An 18342-nucleotide genomic window follows, 5' to 3' on the forward strand; every position below is an offset into this window, starting at 1 on the left:
TCTACTCTGATCTCCATCATTCTGTTAACGGGAAGAAAGCAAAGCACAACAGTTGCACAAGATCAAAGGGCCTCAAAGAGCCAGCTTGCAGGCCAAACTAAGGCTTTGGAATAAATCCAGGAATAATATCACATGTAAACATGTGGCATGCAAGTATCATGAAATGTGGGGTCAAATACAATAGCAACGCAAGCCACATGTCTGATGCTTGATATTTGGTTGTAGTGTTTCAGTTCAGACCACCATTCCTTATATGAAAAATACAAGCTGGGGATAAATACTGAAAATGGCCACTTACTTTTGTACATTTCTATTCATCAGTTATGAGGCATTATAGCAAAGTATACTAAGCAGATGTCACCATGAGGTAAATGTGTGGGGTTAAGGCCCATAAAAACAGAAAGAGGCAAACAGAGGCAAAGGCACTGTGTCCCCCTGCAGTTGTAGGTTGGAAGAGTATGGACATTTCCAGGTAGCACCTGTAGTTACAGTGGGGATAACAGTCACGCTTGACAGGCAGCAGTTGTAGCACAGTAGGTACAGAAAAGCCAGGTAGCAATCACATTGGTGTTTATGTGGCAAGGGCAATCTGAGGCTAGGCTTCACACCTGGACAGTAAAATGATGTTTGATGTCAATGTTAATTGGGAAAAAGTCATAGGCCAGTATTTTTTTCTCGAAAAGGCCTATCTAGTTACTAAAGTACAACTTCCACTTCCAAGTTCAACAACACTAGTACAAGCACTATAGCTTTTAAAGGGCAAAGGTTGGTAACCCACTTGATGACAGTCTCTCATTCCAACTACAACTACAAATATACTGTCAGCCACCAGAAACTTTCACACTATCTATATCTTTTCAGTAGCTGAATGTGCTGCAGGCTACAGAATCAGCTGACAAATCTGTCCATGTGGATTTGCCCTTGGATCATACTATTAATTTAGACTTTGTAATTAAACCACTTTAAATACCTTACAGGCAAACTGATTTCAACATTCCGTTAAAACATGTCAAAGCTGGTCGATATAGCAATAGAAAAGGTTTCTATAGTTCAAGTATATTTAAATAGGTATATTTATTTACAACCCGGATTCCAAAAAAGTTGGGACACTAAACAAATTGTGAATAAAAACTGAATGCAATGATGTGGAGGTGCCAACTTCTAATATTTTATTCAGAATAGAACATAAATCACGGAACAAAAGTTTAAACTGAGAAAATGTACCATTTTAAGGGAAAAATATGTTGATTCAGAATTTCATGGTGTCAACAAATCCCAAAAAAGTTGGGACAAGGCCATTTTCACCACTGTGTGGCATCTCCCCTTCTTCTTACAACACTCAACAGACGTCTGGGGACCGAGGAGACCAGTTTCTCAAGTTTAGGAATAGGAATGCTCTCCCATTCTTGTCTAATACAGGCCTCTAACTGTTCAATCGTCTTGGGCCTTCTTTGTCGCACCTTCCTCTTTATGATGCACCAAATGTTCTCTATAGGTGAAAGATCTGGACTGCAGACTGGCCATTTCAGTACCCGGATCCTTCTCCTACGCAGCCATAATGTTGTGATTGATGCAGAATGTGGTCTGGCATTATCTTGTTGAAAAATGAAAGAGATGACGTCTGGATGGGAGCATATGTTGTTCTAGAACCTGAATATATTTTTCTGCATTGATGCTGCCTTTCCAGACATGCAAGCTGCCCATGCCACACGCACTCATGCAACCCCATACCATCAGAGATGCAGGCTTCTGAACTGAGCGTTGATAACAACTTGGGTTGTCCTTGTCCTCTTTGGTCCGGATGACATGGCGTCCCAGATTACATAGTAACATAGGGCATGTTGATGCTACATGATTTATTATCATAGTAACATAGTAAGTTGGGTTGAAAAAAGACATACGTCCATCAAGTTCAACCATAATGCCTATATATAACCTGCCTAACTACTAGTTGATCCAGAGGAAGGCAAAAAACCCCATCTGAAGCCTCTCTAATTTGCCGCAGAGGGGAAAAAATTCCTTCCTGACTCCAAGATGGCAATCGGACCAGTCCCTGGATCAACTAGTACTAAGAGCTATCTCCCATAACCCTGTATTCCCTCACTTGCTAAGAATCCATCCAGCCCCTTCTTAAAATTATATAATGTATCAGCCAGCACGACTGATTCGGGGAGGGAATTCCAGAACTTCATAGCTCTCACTGTAAAAAATCCTTTCCGAATGTTTAAATGGAACCTCCCTTCTTCTAAACGAAGTGGGTGCCCTCGTGTCCACTGGAAGGACCTACTGGTAAATAAAACATTAGAAAGGTTATTATATGATCCCTTTATATATTTATACATAGTTATCATGTCACCTCTTAAGCGCCTCTTCTCCAGTGTAAACAGACCCAACTTGGCCAGTCTTTCTTCATAACTGAGACTTTCCATACCTTTTACCAGCTTAGTTGCCCTTCTCTGGACCCTCTCTAACTCAATAATGTCCCGTTTGAGCACTGGAGACCAAAACTGAACAGCATATTCTAGATGGGGCCTTACCAGCGCTCTGTAAAGGGGAAGAATAACCCCCTCCTCCCGTGAATCTATACCCCTTTTAATACAGCTCAATACCCTGTTTGCCCTTGCAGCTGCTGCCTGGCATTGCTTGCTACAGCCAAGTTTATTATCTACAAGGACTCCAAGGTCCTTCTCCATTATGGATTTGCCTAGTGCAGTCCCATTAAGGGTATACGGGGCTTGCATATTTTTACATCCCAGGTGCATGACCTTACATTTATCCACATTAAATCTCATCTGCCACTTAGCTGCCCAGATTGCCAGTTGGTCAAGATCCTGCTGCAGGGATGTCACATCCTGGATAGAATTGACTGGTCTGCAGAGTTTTGTGTCATCTGCAAACACTGATACATTACTCATAATACCCTCCCCTAAGTCATTTATGAACAAATTAAACAAAAGTGGACCCAGTACAGAACCCTGAGGGACCCCACTGAGGACCTTATTCCAAGTAGAGAATGTACCATTAACAACCACCCTCTGTACCCGATCCTGTATTTCCAAAAAGAACTTCGAATCGTGACTCGTCTGAGCACAGAACAGTCTTCTATTTTGCCACACTCCATTTTAAATGATGCCTGGCCCAGTGAAAACGCCTGAGCTTGTGGATCTTGCCTAGAAATGGCTTCTTCTTTGCACTGTAGAGTTTCAGCTGGCAACGGCGGATGGCACGGTGGATTGTGTTCACTGACAATGGTTTCTGGAAGTATTCCTGAGCCCATTCTGTGATTTCCTTTACAGTAGCATTCCTGTTTGGGGTACAGTGTCGTTTAAGGGCCCGGAGATCACGGGCATCCAGTATGGTTTTACGGCCTTGACCCTTACGCACAGAGATTGTTCCAGATTCTCTGAATCTTTGGATGATGTTATGCACAGTTGACGATGATAGATGCAAAATCTTTGCAATTTTTCGCTGGGTAACACCTTTCTGATATTGCTCCACTATCTTTCTGCGCAACATTGTGGGAATTGGTGATCCTCTACCCATCTTGGCTTCTGAGAGACACTGCAACTCTGAAGCTCTTTTTATACCCAATCATGTTGCCAATTGACCTAATTAGTGTTATTTGGTCTTCCAGCTCTTTGTTATGCTCAAATTTACTTTTTCCAGCCTCTTATTGCTACTTGTCCCAACTTTTTTGGGATTTGTTGACACCATGAAATTCTGAATCAACATATTTTTCCCTTAAAATGGTACATTTTCTCAGTTTAAACTTTTGTTCCGTGATTTATGTTCTATTCTGAATAAAATATTAGAAGTTGGCACCTCCACATCATTGCATTCAGTTTTTATTCACAATTTGTTTAGTGTCCCAACTTTTTTGGAATCCGGTTTGTAATTTGTCTGTATCCTTCACCTAAGAAATGGTTAGTACAGATATAATAAACAGGGGGTGGGACAATGACATGCCAGGCTAGGAGCAGTCCAATTTAGGATTACAGTGGCAAAGTTTTGTCAGGGTTTAATAGATCTGGGCAATTTTTAACCAGTAAAACCCATCCTGTCCATCTGGAACCATCAGAAACTTTAGGGCCCTGTGCAAGTTATTTATCCAGACCCACCCCCCAAAAAAAGCCAGCCTTACACATAAAGGGTGAAGACACACAAAGCTACAGGTAGCAGCTACTTTTTCACGGCTACTAAACACCAGAAAATTCCCTGCCGTAGACAATACTGCGAATTTCCTCTGTTAATACACATGTAGAGACAATTATCAGTAAATGATCAGCATTGTCTATTTTAGTAGCCATGACAAGTAGCTGCTACTAGTAGCTCAGTGTGTCATCACGCTAAAATTCCTTTCAGATAACCTATTGTTTCTTCTACTCCATGTAACTAGAGGAGTCATGAGCCAGACTTGGATTTTTTACTAGGGCTATTCTCATGAATGGAATACGCTTGGGGTGCCACGGGGCAAGCCGAAAATCTCCATTTACTTTTGAAATAAGCCAAAAGCTTCTTTTCATTAACACTGAACAAAAATGCTTAAAGGAGAAGGAAATCACTGGGGGGTGCCAAATTTTAGGTACTCCTCAGTAACTGAAATCACTTACCTGATACCTTGGGCCTGTGTTCCTGTTAGCAGAAAACTGCTCCTGCAAGCACCATGGAGCAATTCTCTTCCTGCTTCTTCCTTCTTTGCATGAGTGTACATGTGTAGCAGAGCGAGAAGCTGAACTTTAACAAAAAACTGGCTTTTCATTCTACTGCGCATTCGTCAGCCCAGCAGCATTAAATGAGAAGCGGAATAAGAGCATTGTTCCATGGTGCTTGCTGAAAAATACCCTGGACCGGTGCAGTTTTCAGTTAACAGGAGCACAACCTGGGATATCAGGTAAATGATTACAATTACTGGGGATAAAGTTCATAGAAACTTGTAGAAAGCTTTTAGCTGTATTAATTAAATTAACAGAAAAATAATGAGCAAAATGAGGAACTGTAAGTCTCACCATTGGTATTCCTGGATATTTAAATTGATGTTTAAACAAGAATGCCTTGAATATTTCTGTATTAATTAGTATTATCAAGGCAAGTCTAAAAACAGTTGCCGAAAATTCTTGCCATACGCACCATATGCTCCTACCTGTGCCCGCACCTGAATGAATGGAATACGCCTGGGTGCATGCACATGTAGCCGAAATCCGCATAAAAACGGAAGAGAACACAAAGTCTTGCATTGTTATGTAAATTTTGGCTACATGTGCCTGCACCCGAGCGTATTCCATTCATTCGGGTGCGGGCACAGGTAGGAGCGAATGGCGCATATTTTAATTAACCGTTTTTCGGCTTGCCGAAAAAACACGCCATACGCATGGTGTGGCATTAGCTTAAACCTACCTCGTGGATAAGAAACCCATGCATGTGCAACTATATTATGGAATCAATATTAAATGGGAAGACATCAAATATAAACAGACAGCTTGTTCTGGAATTCCTCGGGGCATTCTGGCTGGGGTAATTTATTACTAGAGATTTGTGTGTAGTTTTTCTATTTATTGTGTAGGTTTATAATGTTTCTCTTGAACTTTAAGCCCCGTAAAAACATCTGTGGCTGCAGTAATTGTTCAATGCTGCAGTATAGATGTGGTCATGAACGTAACATAAAATATGACTTCACTGCCAAACCAGTCATAATAAGTAGCTTTAAACAAAATATTTGTAGTATACCATTCTGGGAGAAATGTTTAAAATACATCACCTCTCATTCAGGGCTTATCGCTTATATGAGTGGTTAACAAAGACATTTTCAGCTATTTAAAAAATCAAAACAACTATTTCTAATCAATCCACACTTGTCTATATATCTTTTGGAGCAAAAGCAGTTTTTTACATAGAAAGCAAGGCAGAAGAAGGCAGGGTTTCCTTGAAAGTGCATGTGATTATGTTTAAAGGAGAAGCAAAGGTACAATCATTAAGGGGCACCAAAATGTTAGGCACCCCCCGTGATTATAATTACTTACCTGATACCCCAGGTTGGTGTTCCTGTAAGCAGAAAACTGCACCTCTTTCTTCCATGAGCAGTAGAGTGAAAAGCCAAACTTTAACAAAAAAGCTTCATGCACATGTGAAAGTCCCGTAATTGCAAAGATGTCTTCAGGGTTGCTCACTCGCAGGTACCCCAGCGTGGTGCAGTTTCCTGCTAACAGGAGCCCTGGCCTAACATTTCGCAACCCCCCAGTGATTGTACCTTCCCTTCTCTTTTAATATGGACAAGTTTAAGGCAAATTCCTTAGTTAATGGAATGGTTGGAGATGCCTTATGAAATGTGAATGTTAAGACATTAATGCATACCATAAACTTCCTGTATGGCAGTTTAAAGGAACAGTAACATCAAAAAATAAAAGTTTTGAAAGTAATGAAAATATAATGTACTACTGCCCTGCATTGTTAAAACTGGTATGTTTGTCTCAGTAACACTACTATAGTTTAGGTAAACAAGCTGCTGTGTAGCCATGGGGGCAGTCATTCAGTCTGAAGCAAGGAGAAAAGGCATAGGCCGATAACAGATAAACAGATAGAATCCTACCAAGTAACCTGTGCCTTTTCTCCTTTTTTCAGTCTAAATGGCTGCCCCTGTGGCTACACAGCAGCTTGTTTACCTAAATTATAGTAGTGTTAATAAAGCAAACACACCCGTTTTACAAGTGCAGGGCGAAAGCACATCATATTTTCATTACTTTAAAACACTTTCATTTTTTGGTGTTACTGTTCCTTTAACAGCCCTGCAAATGAAAAAATACTTTTAAGTAAGTGCAGAAAAATATGGTAGCTACCTTCTTTATCTCTTATTAACAACCGAACCTACTACTATTTCACATAAGCCCAAATGGCTTGCTGTTTCAGAGATATTATCGCAAATCTATTAAACCAACTAATTCAGCTGAACCTAAGGCCCCTAACATTAAAATATTTCTCACAATCTTATTCTACCAGAACCTCTCTATGTTGAACTATTTCACCAGATACACTGCCACTCCACTGAAGGTGGCCATACATTATAACAGAGCTGTCCAACTTCTGTGGTACCAAGGGCCAGATTTTTTTTGACCTAAGTGGTGGAAGGCTGATAATAGAAGCAAGTGTCTATGTCCAGTATTTAAACCACGCCCACTCAAAGCCATGCCATGCTACCACACTTACCTTCTCTCAGCTCAAACCTCCAGGGCTAGGGTTTGATCATGCTCAACTTGCTCCTCTCTCCCTTCTCCCCCTCCTTCTCTCCTCTCTGCGATAATCTGAGCCCAGAGAACAGAGATGCAGACAGGAAGTCAAAACAAGCTAAAATGGCAGCTTCTTTCACAAACAGAAAGAGCTTCTAGGGCTGTTTACTCAGGTGTGGTAAAGCATTCTACAGAATAAACATAGAATTCTATCAAGCCCTATTGTGGCTAATATATTGGGAAGAAACTGCATCAGTAGCTTTCCTTCTCCTTTAACGCCAAACTGCAAGAGACTGACTGCCCAACATTATAAGTAAATTCCAGCATCATATTGCACTGGCCATCCAACATTAAATGGCATATGGCACAGTAATGTCATATGGCATTGACTGGCCAACATTAAATTGCAAAGAAACTTCCAGTATCATATTTCACTGACTGGCCAACATTAAATGGCACAGTTCCAGTTAGCATTAAATGACAGAGTAACCAGCATCAGTAACCCTGAAAAAATCATAGCACAGCAACCACTAGCATGTACTTGAACACCTTAAATTTTTTCACTATTAATATTCTTTCCCCTCTCCCACAATAGGAGAGTGACAGGTTACAAGATTGCCAAACAAGCAGATCTTTCCCCAATATGTCCACCTAAGGTGGGCTTTTTTGGGCTAATTTGATTGTTTGATGGGTGCAAAGTTATGGGACTTTTAATGATGTCAGCGTGTCACTTGTGGCACTAAATCATAAATAACACTGACTTATAGGCAAGGTTAAGTATAAGAAAGAGTATGCAGTGTGTATGGCCACCTTGACTCAAGGTTGTCTTGTAAATATTAAAAAAAGAAATTGCTGGCCTTCTTAAAGGGGCACTTTATCCCTTTGTTCAACCTAAGTGTAATGAATATGTCTTGTATTGAATATACATTTTGCCTGATGCTTTAATCAGGATAAAACTATAGTTGTTGCTAGTTGTTTAGCTAAATGGAGCAAACAGGGACATTGAAGCTACCCATGTTTGTCCCCTGCACGGTATCTAAATAGATTACCAGTATACAACCTGCTCCCTTCCCTTCCTGGGAAATTGTTATGAACAGTCCAAGGACCACATATTAAATTTCCCTGTTTGCCCTGTTTAAATGAAAACCCAGGCCCTATTAACTAGATTTCTGTTGAATGGGGAGTGGGGGTATAGCGCCCAATTTAAACCTTTTCTGTCTTCCTCATTAATTGTGTCGCATCAAGTATTAATTTTACCTGCAGGGCCAGTGAAATTCCTGGTAGGAGGCAATGCTGTGTACTGTAGCAGCTGTCTTTAAAGGAGAAGGAATGGTAAAAACTAAGTAAGCTTTATCAGAAATGTCTATGTAAATACAGCAATAAGCACTCACAGAAATGCTGCACTGAGTTCTCTGTCAAAAGAAACAGGATTTGTTGTCTCTTTGTTTTCCTGTGCCAGAGACAAACAGCTCTCTCCTTTCTCCCCTCTCCTGCTCCCCCCTCCCTCAAGAATGCCAAGAACCTCCCCCCCTAGGAATGTGTGATCTAAGCCAATCAGCAGGAAGCTTCCTCATAATCTTACAAACTGAGCATGTACACCGGGCTTCTGATCATCTGAACGGGAGAAATATGGGGAGACTTAAGGGCACTATTGAGAGAACTGAAGGTATGCCTGCAGCTTGAAATTAACTCTTTATTAGCCTTTCCTTCTCCTTTAAGACTGAGGGTCCATATCATATACAGAATGTGACATGCTACTGTAAAAACAGAAAGGAAAGTTGCATAACTACCAGAAAATAGGTTTCTCCAGCAGATACTACTCAGCAGAAACAGATTGTTTTAAGCACAGTACATACATCAATCCAGTTATTCCCTTTGACCTGTGTAATTAAAATCATATTTCATACCTCAGACAAATATTTTCCTTCACTCTGAATAGCAAAAAAATTAAAAAGAGGAAGGCACTAAACAGATGAATTCTTTTTAACTTGCAGGGGTTTTTATAAATATTTGCTTTGCAGATGGGAAGGTAAAAGAATGGAACATAAAACCACAAATCCTCAAGAAAAAGAATGCAAGATTCCCATGAGCTCACTTCAGTCATCAACCAAAAATGTACCCATTCTGACCACTGGTTTGTAATTGAATAAAAAGCTGCAGTTAGATTGCTACTCACAACTAACAGATTCCTGACCTTACCTCATGGATTCTTTGTGGTCAAGTCATTCCAGAAGCTAAGGAAAAAATAATTAGGCTGATGGAACTGAATTATGGTTCTATGTATATATGAAATATTTTAGTAATATATAAATATATCAGCCACATGAATTCACTCAGTTATCCAGTTTCATGAAAAATATCCTTACTAATGCAAAAGCTTTAAAATCAAACCAACTGCAATAACAACAAGACTGAACCACACCTGTATACATCTGGACTTAATTATACAGTGCTCTGCTTCAAAAAACATTTTGAATTATACTGGTTCCTAATATTTTTTAACAGACTAAGGGCTCTGGCACAGGGGGAGATTAGTCGCGGGGGCGCGAAATCGAGCCGCCGCGTATGCCATCCCACCGGCAATTTACATTTTTGCCGGTGGGATGGCATTTTGGGAAGATTAGTCGCCCGCAAACAGGGAGATTTGTCGTGGGCGACTAATCTCCCCGTGTGCCAGAGCCCTAAAATACACTGTTTTCGTTTATTCTAAAACAACTGTGCCAAAGGATCAGATTGTGGCCTAATTTGAGTTAATTGTTTAGACTCTAAAGCCAACAATCAGATCAAATTAGTTTCCTGTGCAGACGCAGTAGAAGAAAACGGCATTACCCAAAATGGTTGCTATGGTCTGTTCTAACCAGATACAAGTCAGGAAAGTTGTTGTTTTGCTCCTATACATTGGCCAACATAAGCCAATAAGCTGCCATCTCTGTCAGGTATGTCTGAAACTTCTTACTGGCAAAACTGTTTTTGCTCCAAAAGAATATGCTACCTTCAAGCACACCTTAAAATTGCCCTATGAGTTTGCAACTTTTATTACATTTCTCACTTAGGGCACTAATTGAGTACACATTTTACCCACAGGACAAGGGCATGGTTGTTTTGATCTGAACAATAATGCTAGTTATTTTTAATTCAGTTTGCTACTGCTACTACTCTCCTCTGAATAATGTCAGCCTGAGGACACAGCCTACATCTGACACTGAATTAAAGGACAAGTCAACCCAAAAAAATAATTTTTTACTGATAACAGTTGCCCCGTCTCCCAACATACACGCACAGATAATTGTATTGGTGCCTGTATGGCCACCTTAACACAAGCCAGCAGGTTTAAACAGTTAAAACATCCAAGCATGCATCAAGCCCCAATTCTAATTTGCAAAGATCCTTTCTTATTCTTTCATCCAAGAAAAACTCAAGAGGTATAATTATTGTGCAGCTCACGAAATAAGACTCACAATACAAGTAGACATGTATTCCGCAAGAAAATTATATGTTTCCAGTATGCTCACTGGAGGATTAAGAGCAACAAAACTACATCTTCAAAAAATCTATACTAACTGAAAGGTGATACATATGTAATGCAACATGGCTAAAGAGGCCATACCTAATGCACAAATGTAATAGCAGATAGCAATGATATTATAGAGTTGACAGGAGAAGATATATTACCTCATATCATATTCCATGAGCTAGGACAAACTAAGACTACAAAACTTCTGTATATGTGCATTCAGAAAAATATATAACTTTATTTCTTGGCAATACATTGCAGAATTGGCTAATTAAAAAATCAGCCACCTTTTAAAATGTGTCCTAGATAACAGCATGTCAGGATGAAGTCATTCAAGATAGTGCTTACTGTGTTCTACATGGTAGGTGGGTGTAGTTTGAGAGGGATGTTTTGGCTTTTTGTTTGTCCGTAATATTGATAATTTGAAAGCACTTCTTTACTACAACTACTCTAAACTGCTCATTCCAGGTGACAATCCTGACTGACAAAAAAGGAGCCTGAAGACCTTGAGGGCCATTTGTGAATGCAGTATCCAAAGTGCAATTTTGGGCCATAAATCACATGTTATTTACCCACCATCCAGTATTTTCACCCAGAATTCTATCATAAATGTGACCACAAAGTCAAAACTAAAGTAATTGTGTATATTCATGCTCCCAAAATATGTGCAATTTACAGCTACCATTTTCAGAGTAAGGATGTGCTGCTTAAAATGGTGTTAAAAGTTGTGGTCTTCTGGAGAAAGTCTGCTACACCTACTGACACAACCCACTGTTACAGTGCTGTTACAGTTTATTTATAGTGAAAGTACTGCACCTGTACTGCACCTGTTTCTTGCACTGTGCACCTTATAAACTGACCCCATATACTTCACTCACATAGTTACAGTTAAAAGGACAGTATACCCCCTTTTTCAACATTCAACATTGGTTGAAGGAATAGGGCTTGTGCTGAACATACTTTTTGCCTATTGTTTTAATCAGGAAATATCTGTACTATATATTTTTTGCACTATACAGGGTGAAATTTAAAAATCAAAACTAAAGTCACATTTTACTTTCTGATCCCAAAGGCAAGTCAAACAAGCCATGAGTCCAAAATAAGCTTGCCGGGTGTCTTGTGCATACAGAGTAGGAGGGGACTGGCGCACCCATACTTTCAAATTAGATTTGTTGTAGTACATGAAGGACTTGCCCAGCACCCCCAACTCCCGCCCCCACCCCAACAGCGCACCCTAGGCAAGTGCCTCTTCTGCCTACAACTAGTTCTGGCCCTGGTCTGAAGGGGCTGAATCAGCCTCTAAAATCTGCTCGTGTACAGCCAGCTTTATGGCAATGATAGTGCACTACTTTGCCCATATTTTTCAGTAATGTCAAAGCATCTGAAACTCCTTCCCACTGCTGAAAAGGCATTGTCTGTCACTGCCTTTATTTTAGCAATGCAATGCAATCCTCCTGTACTGGAACTGATAATGTATAAGCTCTAATTTCAAATTTCTCTTAAATTCAACTTCAGTTACCCAACTTCATATTATAAACCACTTTCCAAAATGCAACTTATGTTTCTTCAGCTTCTTTACAAACAACAGGTTACAAGACCTACAGTCTTGTACAGTCTTAAGAACAGTGACTGAATCAGTTATTGTACTGACCTGCATTTGTACATATTTTATGATTATTTTTTGTAAAAACTCTTTTACAAAAAATATTTATAAAATATGTACCAAAGCAGGTAAAGTAAAATAAGTTGATTTAAGAATAATTAATAATTGCAATGTGAGGTGCTACTGCCAGTCAGCCAGCCAACCAGATAGGCAGGCAGAAAGACAGATGGCAACACTGCATAATTCTGTCATTCATACTGGCAAAGCAAGACTGGCATCTATAATCTGGTATCTATAATCCCACTGCAAAGAGATTTTCAGTAAATGGTGCACATATATAAGTGGCAATTTAATTAGTCTTCAATTTAACCCTTTTATGGGCTAATAAGTAGCTCTTCTGCAGATGGTTATTTTGGTACAGGTATAGGATCCCTTATCCGGAATACCGTTATCCAGAATGCTCTGAATTATGGAAAGCCGTCACCCATAGACTTCATTTTAATCAAATAATTTAGAATTTTAAAACTGATTTCCTTTTTCTCTGTAGTAATAAAACAGTACCCTGTAATTGATCCCAACTAAAATATAAGTAATCCTTATTGGATGCAAAGCAATCCTATTGGGTTTAATTAATGTTTTATTGATTTTTTTAGTAGACTTAAGGTATGGAGATAGAAAGACCCCTTATCCGGAATACCCTTGGTCCCGGGCATTCTGGATAACACATCCTATGCCTCTATTGCACAAAAATATGGTGAGCAGGTCATTAAGAAACAACTGTACTAAACTGTTGGTCAGTAGTGTACTTCCGCGATTTCGGGGAAATCACGGCGCCGTGTATGCCATCCCACTGGCGATTTACATTCTCGCCGGTGGGATGTCATATCGGGGAGATTAGTCGCCCGCGACAAGTGAGATTTGTCGCGGGCGACTAACCTCAGCGTGTGCCACAGCCCTGACATTGTGGATCACCCTCTCCTCTTCTAGTCCCTACATTCTCTTGGCCTCTGTGACACTGCTTTGTTCTATTGTTTATGTTACCACACTAATCATGGAGCATCGTTTTTTCTTAACTATTATGGGCTCATTCATCAATTTTCGAGTTTGTGAATTTGAATTTGTTTTTATAAACTCAGATATCGAATGGTCGCTTATTTATTAATAAGGAAAACTGGAATAATAAAAACTCAAAACTTAAATATCTGTGTCTATGACAATTCCACTATCACCCCCAAGTCCAATGACTTGGTGTTATGCTCTATTCTGCCTTGTCCTTCACTCCTCGTATCCAGTTACTAATTAAAAAAAAAACCATTCCAAAGTATTGTATTTATCATTTATCACCCAAGATGCTGCCAAAATTCTAATTCACTCTCTCATCATATCTTACTTGGACCAATGTAATCCTCTATTAATTAACCTTCCCCTACAGAGCGTCATCTCTCCAGTCCATAATGAATACTACTGCCAGGCTCATACACCTCAGCAACTGCTCCTCCTCTGCCATGCCACTCTGCCAATCCCGGCACTGGCTTCCACTACCATCCAAAATAAAATTCCCATGATCCCAAAGTTTAAAGCAGTTCATACCTCTGCCCCACCCTACATCTCTGAACTCATCTCTGGATACTTACTTACTAAACTACATGTTGCACTCCAATCTTTTTGCCTTTAAAGGGGTTGTCCACCTTTGACTTAACTGTTAGTATGAAGTAGAGAGTAATATTTCGAGACAATTTGCAACTGATCTTCATTTTTTATTATTTGTAGTTTTTTAATTGTTTCAATTTTTGTTCAGCAGCTCTCTAGTTTGGAGTTTCAGCAGCTCTCATTTATTGTACAGTACTGCAGAATACCTTGGTGCTTTATAAATACATGTTAACAATAATAATATATACTGCATATTCAAAGTAAATTATCACAGACAACACACAAGACAAACACGTATTAACAGCCATAGTTTCCTAATGCTGTTTTTTTCCAACTGCCCCAGACAGAGCTTTACTTTTTTTTACCTTATGTGACTTCCAAGTCAAAGCAGGAGGAGAGGATAAATGTCATTTTGGTCATGTACATAATTGCTCTGGCTATCAGTTATAATAAATTTTCTTTAATTCTATTAATTATTTTATTATTATTATTACATTTAATTACAACATACGCCTCAGTGCAGTTCATAACAATTTAACTTATACATTATATTATGAGGGCAATGCCCAAGGTTTACAAACTACAGGGTTTTTTTTTACATGATAACACCACTCCCACTTATTTGTTTGAATTATAATTTAACAAACTGGGTCTTTTCTCTAACTAGCCCCTTAGCCCCCTTTTGAAATCTGTCACAAAAAGCTTTGCTGCCTTTAAGCCCCTCAGCTGATTATATTACACGTAAATCCCCTTTACTAGCAGATGCCTGCTTTTATGCCAATCAGTTTGCAAACTAACAGATTAATCCCACTCTCAAAATTCAGCAATTAGCACTTCCAAAATTAATCTACTAATTTAAGAAAACCAGTACAGATTATTTTGTTTTTCTTTCCTCTTAACAAAATTGGCCTATTCAAACCCCTGGCTTAATTGCAAGCTAGAGGCTTACCAAGAAGTAAATTACCCATAACTTTTGGTGCTACAAAGTGGAAAAGCAGTTAGCCACACTAACACATCAATTTATTGTAAATTCAGAGCTAAATCCAAAATGGATGAGACTATTTGATTTGAAATCACTCTGTGTAAGTGCCTCTTAAACTCTGTCAACAGGTACTGACCACCAAAAGAACCAAAATATTTAGTATAGGTATGGGACCTGTTATCAAAATGCTTAGGGGTTTTTCCGTAATTTGGGTCTCCATAATTTAAGTCTGCTAAAAAACATGTAAACATTAAATAAACCCTATAGGGTAGTTTTGCCTTCCATAAGCATTAATTATAGCTTAGCTGGGATCAAGTACAGGGTACTGTTTTACTATACAGAGCCCATACCTGTAATAGAAACATGAAGCTAACACACAGAACAAACACTTTTTACATTCTTGCATGTATCTTCACCATGTATTGAATGTGCTGCAGTTGCATGCCTAAGGCTACATGCCCCAGGGTTACCTAGGAGACCATAAGGGGGGGCGGTAAGGCAAGAGTCTGAGCTTCAGACAGTGATAAGGGAAGATAGATGTGAATGGATTGGTGGAAAACAAGGGAGAAAAGCTTTAGCAGTTTGAATGTACAGAATACAGGAAACTTGAATGGGGGAAGGGGAATATGCAGAGGGAAAGGCAATAAATGGAGGGAAACAAGGAATGAGAGGCAAAATTTGATAATGAGTGAAAAAGAGACCAAAAAAAGGATAAGGGCTCTGGCACACGGGGAGATTAGTCGCCCGCGACAAATCTCCCTTGTCACGTGCAACTAATCTCCCCGAGCTACCATCCCACTGGCGAACATGTAAGTCGCTGGTGGGATGGCACACGCTGCGCAGGCGATTTCGGCAAATCGCCGCAGTTGCCTCGCGAGGCATTTTCGGCGATTTGCCGAAATGGCCTGCGTGTGGCCTGCGAACAGGGAGATTTGTCGCGGGCGACTAATCTCCCCGTGTGCCAGAGCCCTTACGAATCATGAAAATCTACAGTTTTTAAGTGTTAAAAAAAAAACCACTCCTTGTACCCTATTTCATCATCATCACTATTATCTCACACAGACACAAATAGGCAAATATAAGTGCTGTAGGTCACAGTGGGTGACACTGCAATATAAGTGCTGTATAAATTATGGTGCTATATAAATTATAATGGTATAGAAAACAGAATATATACACTGCTCAAAAAAATAAACGGAACACAAAAATAAGACATCCTAGATCTGAATGAATGAAATATTCTTATTAAATACTTTGTTCTTTACATAGTTGAATGTGCTGAGAACAAAATCACACAAAAATTATCAATGGAAACCAAATTTATCAACCCATGGAAGTCTGGATTTGGAGTCACACCCAAAATTAAAGTGGAAAAAAACACTACAGGCTGATCCAACTTTGATGTAATGTCCTTAAAACAAGTCAAAATGAGGCTCAGAAGTGTGTGTGGCCTCCACCTGCCTGTATGACCTCCCTACAACGCCTGGGCATGCTTCTGATGAGGTGGCGGATGGTCTCCTGAGGGATCTACTCCCAGACCTGGAATAAAGCATCCACCTACTCCTGGACAGTCTGTGGTGCAACGTGGCGTTGGTGGATGGAGCGAGACATGATGTCCTAGATGTGCTCATATGGATTCAGGTCTGGAGAACGGGCGGGCCAGTCCATAGCATCAATGCCTTCGTCTTGCAGGAACTGCTGACACACTCCAGCCACATGAGGTCTAGTATTTTCTTGCATTAGGAGGAACCCAGGGCCAACCGCACCAGCATACGGTCTCACAAGTGGTCTGAAAATCTCATCTCGGTACCATCAGATTACCTCTGGCGAGCACATGGAGGGCTGTGCCACCCCACACCATTACTGACCCACTGCCAAACCGGTCATGCTGGAGGATGTTGCAGGCAGCAGAACGTTCTCTGCTGCGTCTCCAGACTCGTGGCATCTGTCACATGTGCTCAGTGTGAACCTACTTTCATCTGTGAAGAGCACAGGGCGCCAGTGGCAAATTTGCCAATCTTGGTGTTCTCTGGCAAATGCCAAACGTCCTGCACGGTGTTGGGCTGTAAGCACAACCCCCGCCTGTGGACATCAGGCCCTCATACCACCCTCATGGAGTCGGTTTCTGACCATTTGAGCAGACACATGCACATTTGCAGCCCGCTGGAGGTCATTTTGCAGGGCTCTGGCAGTGCCCCTCCTGTTCCCTCCTTGCACAAAGGCGGAGGTAGCAGTCCTGCTGCTGGGTTGTTGCCCTCCTATGGCCTCCTCCACATCTCCTGATGTACTGGCCTGGTCTCGTGGTAGCGCCTCAATGCTCTGGACACTACGCTGACAGACACAGCAAACCTTCTTGCCACAGCTTGCACTGATGTGCCATCCTGGATGAGCTGCACTACCTGAGCCATTTGTGTTGGTTGTAGACTCTGTCTCATGCTACCACTAGAGTGAAAGCACCACCAGCATTCAAAAGTGACCAAAACATCAGCCAGAAAGCATAGGAACTGAGAAGTGGTCTGTGGTCACCACCTGCAGAACCACTCCTTTATTGGGGATGTCTTGCTAATTGCCTATAATTCTAATCCATTTGCACAACAGCATGTGAAATTGATTGCCAATCAGTGTTACTACCTAAGTGGACAGTTTGATTTCACAGAAGTGTGATTGACTTGGAATTACATTGTGTTGTTTAAGTGTTCCCTTTTTTTTTGAGCAGTGTATACAAAATGCTTATCTCAAAATGAGTATCTTGTAAATCATTGCAAATGGAGCTTATTGATGTAATCAGTTATAGTTGGTGCCTAGTGATGTAACTCCTTGAAAGTACTGAAATATGAGGATATTATAAGTAACCTCTGAGTTCCAAAAGCCATGTGACAGAAATTACATCATTAAGCAAAACCAACCAGGTTACATATACAAACAAACATCTCACCAGAGTAAATGCTCTAGTTAAATACCATATCGTGAGAATATAGGTAAGGGGGCCCTGCTCACTAGAGCAACTAAGGGTAGATAGAAGAAGAATGTGTCTAGGGCACAACTTTGAGTGGGGGGGGGGGGCTAGGCACATACCTCGTCGGACTGCCTATCACTATTCCAAGCCCTGAATTCTGTATAGAATTAGACATTATTATTATTTTGGGTTTAGAATTCCATAAAAACAGAAATTTAAAATGATATGTGAAGCTGAAAGGAAATAAAAATGATTGGGATGGAAGAAAGGGGAGGGCAGTAATACAGGAAGGGGGGATGGGGGGAAGAGTTGAATGCTATGTAAGGACAGAATGCCGTGAGAGTCAGAGACAGGTACGTACTGCTGCACTTTTGTGCCTCAACCTAAATATTACTAAACCATCATGAACACTAATCTCTA

The 18342-nt window shown here is 40.3% G+C and overlaps 1 protein-coding gene across 6 annotated transcripts in view; it reads right to left on the bottom strand.

The window, feature by feature from the left end:
* The window catches only part of ptpn13 (protein tyrosine phosphatase non-receptor type 13), a 129931-nt gene that overhangs the window by 100647 nt on the left and 10942 nt on the right, over positions 1-18342 (bottom strand). The window contains exon 2 of one of the 6 annotated variants that reach the window (XM_012955423.3): positions 7198-7292. The exons of the other annotated variants lie outside the window; for them this stretch is intronic. The gene's annotated coding sequence lies outside the window, so the exon portion shown is untranslated. The remainder of the gene's footprint in view (positions 1-7197; positions 7293-18342) is intronic. 6 annotated transcript variants of the gene reach the window in all.

The sequence above is a fragment of the Xenopus tropicalis genome, chromosome 1 (genome assembly GCF_000004195.4).
Source record: "Xenopus tropicalis strain Nigerian chromosome 1, UCB_Xtro_10.0, whole genome shotgun sequence".
Taxonomy (NCBI): Eukaryota; Metazoa; Chordata; class Amphibia; order Anura; family Pipidae; genus Xenopus; species Xenopus tropicalis.